Source organism: Podarcis erhardii (genome assembly GCF_964252035.2).
Source record: "Podarcis erhardii genome assembly, chromosome: 5".
NCBI lineage: Eukaryota > Metazoa > Chordata > Lepidosauria > Squamata > Lacertidae > Podarcis > Podarcis erhardii.
In genome coordinates this window covers 100832515-100845400 of record NC_138509.1, presented here as the reverse complement: position 1 = coordinate 100845400, position 12886 = coordinate 100832515, and the positions used below count along the sequence as shown (strand labels likewise).

At 48.1% G+C, this 12886-nt stretch overlaps 1 protein-coding gene across 1 annotated transcript in view; it reads left to right on the top strand.

Moving 5' to 3' along the window:
• FGF12 (fibroblast growth factor 12) overlaps nucleotides 1-12886 on the top strand; it is a gene marked incomplete at its 5' end in the record, with an annotated part of 246382 nt that overhangs the window by 13939 nt on the left and 219557 nt on the right. The window lies entirely within an intron of this gene.

The following is a 12886-nucleotide window of genomic DNA, read 5'->3' as shown; positions in this document are numbered from 1 at the left end:
GAGAAACAGCACGGGGGGGGGGGGCTGGAAGAAGAGGTGAGGGGGCCAAGTTGTCCTCTTCACCTCCCAGCACTGCTGCTGCTTCCCATGGGTAGGCAGAGCGAGCTTGCCCATGGAGGGAAGATGAGCGGCGTGAAAGGGCTGTCTCCGTAGAGGGGCTGCTTAAAATGGCGCTCAGCCAGCTCAGCCCAGCCCCCTTCCTCCTCTAGGCAGGGCAGGGAGAAGCCAGGAGGAGGGAGGGAGGAGACGCCGCCGTGGTGTGTGTGAGGGAGAGGGGAGGGAATGGAATGGAATGGTGCGGGGGGGGGGGAATGGTGCAGCCCAAACGAACAGAATCTCCACACCGATCCACCGGCCAGATCCTGAAGGCAATTGGGTCTGATCCGGCCCATGGGCCTCAGTTTGCCGACACCTGGTCTAGCTCATAGGAGGTTACTGAGCAACCTCTTCACCTGTTTTCAGCGTAAGCTGCAAGTTGTCTTGGTGCAGAAATATATTTTTTCCAATATCCAGCAATAGCTAGGAGCATATCTATCTATCATCTATCTATCTATCTATCTATCTATCTATCTATCTATCTATCTATCTATCTATCATCTATCTATCTATCTATCTATCTATCTATCTAATCTATCTATCTATATCTATCTATATCTATCTATCATCTATCATCTATAATGGACCTTGAAGACAGTTTTGGAAAGCATCCAAACATCTCAAGGGTTGTCACATGGAGGATGGAGAAAGCTTGTTTTCCCCTCCTCTGGAGGGTAGGACTCGAACCCATGGCTTCAAGTTGCAAGGAAGGAGATTCTGGCTAAACATCAGGAAGAACTTTCTGAGGGTAAGAGCCACTTGACAGTGGAGTGGACTTCCTTAGAAGATGGTGGCCTCTCCTTGCTTGGAGGTTTTTTAGCAGAGGTTGGCTAGCCATCTGTCAGGAATGCTTGAGCGGAGATACCTGCATACCAGGGGGTTGGACTAGATGACCCTTGGATCCCTTCCAACTCTACAATTCTATGATAAGCCAGCAGTGCCAGAATCCTGTTCTGTTTATGCCATTTGGGAGGCTGGGAATTACACGTAGGGAGAGCACAGTCACACTCATGTCCTTGGGGATCTGGTGGTCCAGTGTAGGAACAGACATCTCAATGAGATGGGCTGCTGGTCTGACCCAGCTACGCCTCTGTTCTTATGCTCTTACATTTTTGGAGTGTTACATGCAGGGCCGGATTTAGGTCTGATGAGGCCCTCAGCTCCTGAAGGTCATGGGGCCCTTTATATGTCCAGCTGTCCTTTGTCAACAACAAATTGCCACTGTTTTTTGTGTTGAATATACAGTAGTACCTCAGGTTAAGTACTTAATTCATATGTAACCCAAGCTACCACTGTATGCTACATGGTAATTTATGGACCTAATAGGTATCTCAAGCCATTTGCACATGCAGATTGTAGGCACCCTATATATAGACAGGAGCAAACCAGTGATATTTGAGAGAGCAGGCGGGGCCCATGACTTACATCATAGGAGCCTACACAACACAAAACACTGTTGCTGGATGTAGGTTTTATTTTACAGTGGTACCTCAGGTTACATACACTTCAGGTTACAGACTCCGCTAACCCAGAAATAATACCTCGGGTTAAGAACTTTGCTTCAGTATGAGAACAGAAAACATGCTCCGGCGGCGTGGCAGCAGCGGGAGGCCCCATTAGCTAAAGTGGTGCTTCAGGTTAAGAACGGACCTCCAGGGAACTGGCGGAAATGACTGGCAGAATCCGAGACCAGGGAGGAGAGTCGGTGGAAGAAGACTGGAAAAAGTTTAAAGACTATCTACAGAAATACTGTAAAATTAATGAATGTTAGAAAAATGTTGGAATGAAGATATATGGCTTTAGTAGAAATGTTATAAGGAACTAAGACCAAATAGATTATTAATGTATTAAAGGGAAAAAATAAGGTTAGAATATGTTAAGATAAATTATAGGACAGAAAACAGAGGAAGATGGAAAGGAATTGCTGAAACAGTTATTTGAAGTGGAATACAAAAAGGGAGGTGTGAGGAGGTCTTTGAAATAAGTGAATGAAAGATAAGATATTGAAATTATTGGATGTGTTTTAAATTGTTTTTGTTTTGTTTTGTTAGTTTAATGTCTTAGTGTTAGTGTTATGTAGTGTCTTTGTTTTAGTATTGCATTGTTTTGTTTAATTTTTTTTCTTTTTTGTAGTGTTTAAATTGTTAATAAATATTATTATTATTTTTTTTTTAAAAAAAGAACGGACCTCCAGAACGAATTAAGTTCTTAACCAGAGGTACTACTGTATTTGTTTTTTTTATCTTATATTCTGGAAATGTACACCCAGGTGTGTTTTTTCTTTAGTTTTTTGGGGGTCCCCCAAGAGAGTGAGTCCCTAAGCTAGAGCTTGTTTAGCTTATACATAAATCTGGCACTGAGGAGAGCTCGTGACCTTCTGAGGCCACCCATTCTCTTGTTGGACAGCTGTCACCATGGGGAAGTTCTTCCTGACATTTGGTAATTGGCACCCCTTGGTCTGAGTCCTCCTCTCGGGAGAAGCAGAAGACAAAGTTGCTCCTTCTTCCAGGTGACAGTCCTTCAGATGTTTGAAGATGGCTGTCAAGCCTCCTGTCAGTCTTCTCCAGCTCTTTCAACTGTTCCTCCGACTCTGGCTGCAAACTCGGGTGAGATGTGAGGCTTCCTGTTGTGGAGATGGCCACACAGAATGTGCTCCTGCGTTAAATCCCCGCAAGGCCCAGGCGGAAATGACTCGCGCTCCCGAAATCCCTGATTAATAGTGTGTTACCACGATAATGCTGCGTCCCATCGTCATCTTGGAATGAATGACGGCCGGTTGCCTTATTAATCACTAAAGCTTTGGGTTCCATATGTGCAGATAAGCCCAGGAATGGACTCTGTGCTTTCTGGGCCAGCAAAGGCTGGCTGGCACCTGTCTCTCTCTCTCTGTGTGTTTATGGAAAGGGCTTTTCGTGGGAAACTCCTTTTTGTGAATTGCAGGACATGCCGCCCTGTGGAACACCCTCCCTTCAGATGTCAAAGAGAAAAACAACTACCAGACTTTTAGAAGACATCTGAAGGCAGCCCTGTTTAGGGAAGCTTTTAATGTTCAATGGACTATTGTATTTTAATATTTTGTTGGAAGCCTGTCACGGTCTGGTCTACAGGCGATCAAAGTCCTGGCTGAGGACGTCGGGAAGTCAGGGGGCAAGATGGAGGGGTGGGAGCAGGAACGAGAGTCCAGAAGCCAGGGGTCCGAGGGTCAGGAAAAGGGGGTCACGAAGTCAAGGGTCCGAGGGTTGAGAAGCAAGGAGTCAAGGAGCCAAGGTCCGAGGATCAGGAAACAAGAAGCCAAACACAGCAAGGCAGGAAGCGTGTTGCTGTGGCAAAGAGCCGAAGGGAAATGCTGACCTTATATCCCTTCCGGCTCTAGCCACCAAGTGTAGTGAGTTACCAATCGGCCTCACCTGTGCGGCCGTGCCTTGCCTCTCCAGAACAAACTTAGGAAGGCCCCAGTCCTGCGAAGCCCTACTGGTCACAGGGCCCGGCTCCTGCACGCACTCCTGACAAAGCCGCCCAGAGTGGCTGGGGAAACCCAGCCAGATGGGAGGGGTATCATCATCATCATCATCATCATCATCATCATCATCATCATCCCTTGGCCACCAATGTTCTTGCTTAATGGAGGCCCCTGACTTTTGGCCAGTCTGCGCTTCTAGCATTCAGAAGAAAGGAAAGCTCTGCTTCTGGGTCCCAGTCCCACTTCCAGGACCCAGAGCAGTGGGTTCAAATGACAAGGAAGGGGATTCCGACTCAACGTCAGGAAGAACTTTCTGAACCTAAGATCTTCCTGGGGAGGTGGTGGACTTTCCTTCACTGGAGGAGGTCTTTAACCTATTGAATAAATGGAGACCTATATTCCAATGCAAATGCAACAATATCAGTCTTTTGGCCAGAGCAAGGGCACGGAGAGTCCATTTCCATTGTCCAGTTGTCAAATTCCATATAGTAGGTATGTATATTCGAAAGAATGTACCCTATTTTTTGAGCCCAAAATTAAGAAATAATTAATTGCAACATTCCGTGTATAAGATGACCCCCAATTTTAAACTTTAAAAAATTGGAGGGAAATATAGTCTTATACACGGAAAAATACAGTATATTCAAAAGAATATTATCTTCTGAAACTTTCAGCTCCTTTGCAAAACTTAGGAATCTTTCTGTTCTGCCAGGCAAAGAGCTCTGTGTAGCTTGTGAAGCTTGCCTTTGTTGACAGAAGCAATCATCATCATCATCATCATCATCATCACCCTGAGACTTAACAAGGAAACAGATCTGTACCTTGCTAAATTGCAGGGAGACATCTAGCCATCTCCAGTGCACAGTGGGGGGGGGGGGGTTGGTTTCTGGGAGTTATTTTTTGCTACCCTCATTCTCCCGTGCTGTCTTTTTCTCCCTTTCTGCTGTGTAATTAGAGCGCTTCATCACGGAAAGCCATTCCTTTTAACGGCCCCATTTTTAATTTGCATTCAGCCGCTCACCGCTCCCCCCCCCAACATGCTCGCACCCGAACTTGCCGGCAAGAGCCTGAGAGGCCCCTCGATGCTTTGCTGGAGGATTTGATGCAGGAGCTCAGCAGATGGAGATTTGGGGCGGGGGGGGGGGGGATGCCGAATGGTGGATGATGCCGACATCGCGTCAGATGCCTTCATTGCTACTTTACGTACGTTCAGCTGGTGTTTTGGGTGTCTGCTCGCTTGTTCAACCTGTGCTTCTTAAACTTATCTTAACTAGTAAATAAATCGAGGCTTTTCTCACCCTGAAAACTGGGGTCACGGCCCGCTTGTGGCCGTTCCCTCCTTATCGTATTGCCCTCCTCCCTGCCCTGAAAAAGAGGAGTTTTCCAGGATGGGCTATTTTGGAGGAAATTCCCCTGAGGGGTTGAAGTACAGTGGTAACTCGGGTTAACTACGTAATCCGTTCTGGAAGTCCGTTCTTAAACCAAAGCATTCTTAAACCAAGGCATGCTTTCCTATAGCAGCAGGGAAATTTACAAATGGAACACAATAGGAAGCAGAACATGTTCTGCTTCCAAGACAAAGTTCACAAACCAAAATCCCTACTTCCGGGTTTGCAGCATTCTTAATCCAAGTTGTTCATAAACTAAGCTGTTCTTAAACCAAGGGACCACTGTAGAGTGGTACCTCAGGTTAAGTACTTAATTCGTTCCGGAGGTCTTAACCTGAAACTGTTCTTAACCTGAAGCACCACTTTAGCTAATGGGGCCTCCCGCTGCCACCAGAGCACAATTTCTGTTCTCATCCTGAAGAAAAGTTCTTAACCCGAGTTACTATTTCTGGGTTAGCGAAGTCTGTAACCTGAAGCGTCTGTAACCTGAAGCATCTGTAACCCGAGGTACCACTGTCCCCCAAAGTCCCAATCAGAAACTTTATTCGGTAATGCATTCCTGGACAGAGTCTGCAAGACCATTTCCATCAGGACACAAACTGTATCACGGAATATATGTTATCTTTATCTGTTCATTTTCCAGCAACCCAGCACTTTGCCATCCCTCATCCAACCGCTGCCCTTGAAATGCAACTTTCATTGTTGTTGTTTGGTCGTTTATTCGTGTCTGACTCTTTGTGACCCCCTGGACCAGAGCACGCCAGGCACTTCTGTCTTCCATTGCCTCCCGCAGTTTGGTCAAACTCAGGCTGGTAGCTTTGAGAACACTGTCCCTCCATCTCGTCCTCTGTCGTCCCCTTCTCCTTGTGCCCTCCATCTTTCCCAACATCAGGGTCTTTTCCAGGGAGTCTTCTCTTCTCATGAGGAGGCCAAAGTATTGGAGCCTCAGCTTCAGGATCTGTCCTTCCAGTGAGCACTCAGGTCTGGTTTCCTTCAGAATGGAGAGGTTGGATCTTCTTGCAGTCCATGGGACTCTCCAGAGTCTCCTCCAGCACCAGAATTCAAAAGCATCCATTCTTCGGCGATCAGCCTTCTTGATGGTCCAGCTCTCACTGGGCTATTTTGGAGGAAATTCCCCTGGGCGGTTCAAGTACCCCAAAGTCCCAGTCAGTCAGATTTCATTCAGTAATACATTCCTGGACACAATGTGCAAAACCGTTTCCATCAGGACACAGGCTATATAGCGAAATATGTGTTATGTATCTTTATCTGTTCATCTTCCGGCAATCCAGTACAACCGCCATCCCTGAAATGCAACTTACTCAACCCATTTTTATTGCTATGCATCAGAACCCTCCTTGTACCATACCTGGAGTTGTTTTTCACTTTAACAGCCAGCCGTTAGGCTCCTCTTCCAGCCGGTCTCGTGGTCAGGTCGTATTCTGGGATATGTGACGCCAGCCTCCCTTAATTCTGGGTCTAACAGAAAATCCAGCTTGGCTTCGTAAGGTTCGGTGGAGTCCTGTTCATTTATATCGAACAACCTTGGGCTGCATCCTGCCTTCTGTCTCTTCTGGCACAAAGGCGGCAAACACATCTTATTCATAAGTGATAAGGAAAATAAAGGGAGGCTGACTCATTTTGCATTGCTGGGTGATGTTACTGGAGATTCGCTTTGAGCAGAAGTTGGTGGATAGGGAGCTAGGATTCTTCCCCCCCCCCCAGCAGCTGCAGAAGGCCCCAGTTAGAGACCTTGGAGAGCTGCTGCCAGCCAGTGTGGGCAGCACTGAGATATATAGACCACAGCTTCCTAAATACCCTCTTGTCATAAGGTTGCCAGTGAGGGAGGGTGGACATAAAAGTTTGCCTCTGGGGGAGAGGGCAGTTTTGGCCCTTGTGACTGCTAGCAGCTGACCCCCCTAATTTATTTGGATTATAGTACAGTGGTACCTTGGTTCTCAAACTTAATCCGTTCCAGAAGTCTGTTCCAAAACCAAAGCGTTCCAAAACCAAGGCATGCTTTCCCATAGAAAGTAATGCAAAACGGATTAATCCGTTCCAGACTTTTAAAAACAACCCCTAAAGCAGCAATTGAACATGAATTTTACTATCTAATGAGACCATTGATCCATAAAGTGAAAGCAAGAATCAATGTACTGTACTATAAAATAAATAAGATAGTATTGTAGATGATAAAAATAAATAAAAAAAAATTTTTTTCCTTACCTGCCCTGATGATAGTCATTGTTTGAATGGGGGGCTTTTATCCATTTCTGCAGTCTCACAATCAATCAATCAGTAGCCGAACTGGGTTCCACACAGTCACAAACACAAATAAACTGAAAAAGCCTCAAAAACAAAAATGCAAAATAAATGGCAAGAACAAAAGCACCAAAGTTAATCCATTCCAGAAGTCTGGAAACAATAGCTGAGAGCTGCATTGGACGTTCAGCTTCTGAAAAAACATTCAAAACCCAGAGCACTTACTTCTGGGTTTTTGGTGTTTGGGAACCAAGGCGTTTGAGAACCAAGGCATTTGAGAACCAAGCAAGCACCAAACTCTGTCTGTCCAAGGAAATGGACTCCCTCTGGAGGTGGTGGACTCTCCTTCCTTGGAGGTTTTTGAACAGAGGTTGGATGGCGAAATATCAGGGATGATCTAGTTGGGATTCCTGCACTGCCCGGGGTTGGACTAGATGACCCCAGGGGTCCTTTCCAACTCCAGGCGGTTTCTTCAATAAGTTTCCTGCAAATTGAACCATCTTCGTCCTTCCTCTCTTCCCCATGTGTCTGCGCACAAGATAACGGAGGAATCCTCTTCCGAGACGAATATTTGTAATTATTGCAAAAAGACGGCGCAGAGAAACACTGTCAGAATCGCTGGCATTTTGTTCTGACTAATTATATTCCCTTTCGCTGTGGGGTGGTGGTGGGGGGAAATGTTTGCTTTGGGAAAATTACTTTGTGTTTGAGAGAGGAGTTGACTGACACCAACACCATTATTTTAATTGTGATCCGCCATGCGTGCTGCTGCTGCTCATCATTTCCATGCGTGCCGCTCATTTTCATATATTTTTTGAGATGTCTTTCTCGTCCCGGATCTCAAGGCACTGGGGGGCGGGGCGGACAGACAGACAGACACATTTATATCTGCATTTCACCATGTCCTCATAACATCCTAGGGAGGTAGGCAATGGTGATTGGACCCACATTTCATGGCAGAGGAGAGATTCTCCTTCCTTGGAGGTCTTTAAGCAGAGCCTGGGCTCCCACGTCTTAAGGCAGCCTTTCTCCACCTGTGGGTCCCCAGATGTTCTTGAACTACAACTCCCATCACCCCTAGCTAGCAAGGCCAGAGCTCAGAGATGATGGGAGTTGTAGTCCAACAACATCTGGGGACTAATAATAACAATTTATTATTTATACCCCGCCCATCTGGTTGGGTTTCTCCAGCCACTCTGGGCGGCTTCCAACAAAGTATTAAAATACAGTGGTCTGTTAAAAATTAAAAGCTTCCCTAAACAGGGCTGCCTTCAGATGTCTTCTAAAAGTCTGGTAGTTGTTCTTCTCTTTGACATCTGGTGGGAGGGCGTTCCACAGGGCGGGTGCCACCACCGAGAAGGCCCTCAGCTTGGTTCCCTGTAACCTCGCTTCTTGCAGGGAGGGAACCGCCAGAAGGCCCTTGGAGCTGGACCTCAATATCTGGGCTGGACGATGGGGGTGGAGATGCTCCTTCAGGTCTACTGGGCCGAAGCCATTTAGGGCTTTAAAGGTCAGCACCAACACTGATAACACTTTACTGAGCAAACTGGACAAAAAAGGGGTATAATTTGGGGAGAAAGGGAACACAGAGGGCCTGTCTTTCTTAATTAAGGCCTTTTCCATGGCAGGGAAATACCGTATTTTTCAGTCTATAAGATGCACCAGATCACAAGACACACCTAGTTTTTGGAGGAGGAAAACAAGAAAAAAAATATTCTGAATCTCAGAAGCCAGAACAGCAAGAGGGATCGCTGCGCAGTGAAAGCAGCAATCCCTCTTGTTGTTCTGGCTTCTGGGATAGCTGCGCAGCCTGCATTCGCTCCATAAGACGCACACACATTTCCCCTTACTTTTTAGGAGGGAAAAAGTGAGTCTTATAAAGTAAAAAATACGGTAGTCTACCAAACACACTCAGAGCTACACAGTGAATCAGAGCACATAGTGAGAGTGTTGGACTAGGACCTGGGAGAGATGAGGGTTCAAATCCCCACTCGATCGTGAAGCTCACTGAATGACCTTGGGCCAGTCACTCACTGTCACCCCAGCCAACCTCACAGGGTTGTCGGGGGATTGAATGAGGATGGGGAGAACCCTGAGCTCCTTGGAGGAAAAGGTGGGGTATAAATCCAATAAAACAATAACAAAAATCAATGTTACCTCACTAGAGTTCATCCCTTACTAAATGGTTGCTAAGCAACCCCTCCACTCCTTGGGTTCTGAGCTCAGAATTAACCACTAAGTTACACACTGGATGATCCCTGTTGCTGCAAAGATTTAAGCGTTTTCACCTGCATGGCATTTTAAAATAGAGCTAATATAAGCAAAGGGGCGCGGGTGGGGCTGTGGGTTAAACCACAGAGCCTAGGCCTTGCTGATCAGAAGGTTGGCATTTCGAATCCCCGTGACGGGGTGAGCTCCCGTTGCTTGGTCCCTGCTCCTGCCCACCTAGCATTTCGAAAGCACCCTTAAGTGCAAGTAGATAAATAGGTACCGCTCCAGCGGGAAGGTAAACGGTGTTTCCGTGCGCTGCTCTGGTTCACCAGAAGCGGCTTAGTCATGCTGGCCACATGACCTGCAAGCTGTACACCGGCTCCCTCGGCCAATAAAGCGAGATGAGCGCTGCAACGCCAGAGTCGTTCATGACTGGACCTAATGGTCAGGGGTCCCTTTACCTTTAATATAAGCAAATGTCAAGCCCCTGTCCCAAACAGCTTACAGTCTGGAAGAAACAATGGCCGGGTGAAGGACGGGGTGGGGCGTGGGGACAGCAGCAGCAGGAAGGGAGAGGTCAGCACAAAAAAGGATGAATGAGCCTTGGTAGGTAGGAGAGCACTTCGCCCGGTGGAGGGAACGCATTTCCTCCGCAACATAATCATTACCTTGATGGAAGATGTCTGCGCTGGGTCCCCGTAATAGCTGAGTAACAGCTGCTCTGCATTAGGAGAGATGTTCGGATTCTGTCTCGCCAGCCATGGATCAAACTGAGTTTCGGAGCACGTCAGGAGGGCAGCAGAGGGAGAGAGAGGTCAAGCAGCTAGCCTTGGACTGGGGGGGGCAGGGAGTATTTGTCTTCCTCTCTCACACACTGGTTGGCTTTTCAGGTTCAGCCTTGGAGAGGCTGAGGGCGAGAGCATCACCAGAGAGGAATCACACCAGGCCTTTGCAGAGATGGCAGGCCAATTCCTTCCTTCCTTCCTTCCTTCCTTCCTTCCTTCCTTCCTTCCTTCCTTCCTTCCTTCCTTCCTTCTGTCAATATACTTCCTCCTTTTCTGTCTGCCTTCCTCCCTTCCTCCTTCTTCTTTGCAAACCCTCCAGAAACCTCAATTCTGCTGCATTGCTTGAGCAAAGTAAACAAGCCTCAAGCAATTGCCGGGCTTGTATTTTCTTGTCCCTTGCTTCTGCCTGCTAGGTAGTCTTTGTTTTGTCCTCCAATGAGGAGAGGGCAGCAGAGCAAGAGGGGACAGTGTCCCATGGCCGAGAGGCATCTGAGCAGAGAATCTCCCTGCCTTTCTGCCCCCTCCCCAGTGCTATCATTCAAGCATTCAGACGCTGAGCTGATGCCTTCTTTCTTGGTGAAAAAGCACTCCCCCCTCCCAAATGAAAATGAGCAGAGCTGCGTGCAATCCAGCTCTGTAGCTGAATATCACACCGAACCCTCAGGAGCTGCACTGTACAATCAAAGAACGGTAGGGGTGGAAGGGACCCTGGTGGTCATGTAGTCCAACCCCTTGCAATGCAGCGATCGCAGCTGAAGAATCCACAAACATCAGTCTGCTTTAGCCTTGTGGTCCCTACAATGCCAACTCAGCCGACTTCCACCTGCCAGTATCATCCAGCTTCTGCCAGGTCCATCACTAGTCTGCTTCTAACTGTGGATATCAGCTGCTGTCAGGCTGTGAACCCACTCAGCAAGTGAATCATAGAATCATAGGGTTGGAAAGGAACCCCCAAATATCATCTAGTCCACCCCCCTGCTAATACTGGTGCAGGTGGTGAAATGGCTGTTTGCAAATCCTTTCTTTGTGCAGAGGTTGACCAGGAGGTGCGAAAGAGCCTTTGGGTCCCATCTGCCTCTGCAGGTCTGTCCTTGGTAGCCCCGCCCCTTTCCACATCTCTGGGGTGGATCAAGGCCCCCTTATTCAAACTGTTGTCAACATGAGAGCCAGCGTGGTGTAGTGGTTAAGAGTGGTGGACTCATAATCTGGTGAACAGGGTTCGCTTCTCCGCTCCTCCATATGCAGCTGCTGGGTGACCTTGGGCCAGTCCCACTTCTCTGAAGTCTCTCAGCCCCACTCACCTCACAGAGTGTTTGTCGTTGGGGAGGAAGGGAAAGGAGAATGTCAGCTGCTTTGAGACTCCTTAGGGTAGTGATAAAGCAGGCTATCAAATCCTAACTCTTCTTCTTCTACTACTACTACTGATAGCCCTCATCTCCATGAACTGGACTAATCCTCTTTGAAAGCTATTCAGGTTGGTGGCCACTGATGCCTCCTGCAGGAAGGGTTTTCAGAAGAAACGTGTGGCTGTTTTCAGGCTACCGGTTTGACCAGCGCACAGCTGGGCTTTGGCTCATTTGCTCTCTGCTTGCTGACAGCGATGTGTGGACTTAAGAACTGCCTAGCGCGGCATACTGCCTAATTGGAGAAGAGAAGAATGATTTTAGCTCAGAGTGCAGAGCATCAAATTACCTGCTAAGTTGCCTGAAATCACATGGCCGCCTTTCAGGACACAAAATGTCACCTATGCAGGAAATACTGAGAAAACCAGGCATGTGCCATCTCGAATGCCACCCCTTCTCCTACCTGGCGCCATCCAGATGGCTGGTGGGAACTGTAGTTTGTCTGTGCTTTGTCCAGATGCCATTGTTCCTTTCCAGTTGGTGAGAGACCCCAGGAGTCCCAGGCCCTTGCCCAGCTTTTGGTTTCCTTGGAATGAAAGTCAGCAGAGCCAGTGATGTTTTCAGGATATATGGTTCTTTTTACACATTTATACAACCCGAGCATAGGATGGAGGGGTTCACAGCATTAACACCCCAACAGAACTTGCTTCTCACAGCTTTGAATCCGGCACAAAGCAAGCAGGTCTCTCTGTCTCCAGTGCCCAACCTGCTTCCAGCTCACCTCACACCAGGGGCTTATGAGGGAGGGGGCAGAGGGGGTGGGCCGTCCCAGGCACTGCCCTGGGGGGGGGGGTGACAAGATGGCCCGCTGCCTCCCCCCAGCTGTAGAGCGGTGGAGGGCACGTACGCAGTCAATGTGGGCACCGCTCGCACCATGTCTGCCCGGCGACTGCTGCACATGTGCAGTCCGTACGGACATCATGCATGCATCACCGGGCGGTTCGCCCCACCCCTTGGCGTCTTTCCCCGGGTGACGGAGAGGGTTCCTCTGCCACTGGCTCAGGCACAACTCTCTGACTCTTGTTCTCCTACCTAGTAGATAGGTGAGGGAGCTTTGGGACTACAGTTCCCATCATCCCTGACCACTGGTCCTGTTAGCTAGGGATGATGGGAGTTGTAGTCCCAAAACAGCTGGAGGGCCGAGTTTGGAGATGCCTGTTCTAGGCTGCCCTTCCCCCCCAAACCCCACAACAAGTAGTTGCAAGATTTTTCCATGCCTCAGTGTACTTACTATCTGTGAAATGGAAATAGTTAGGATTCCACAAGGTCCAGCAGAAACCC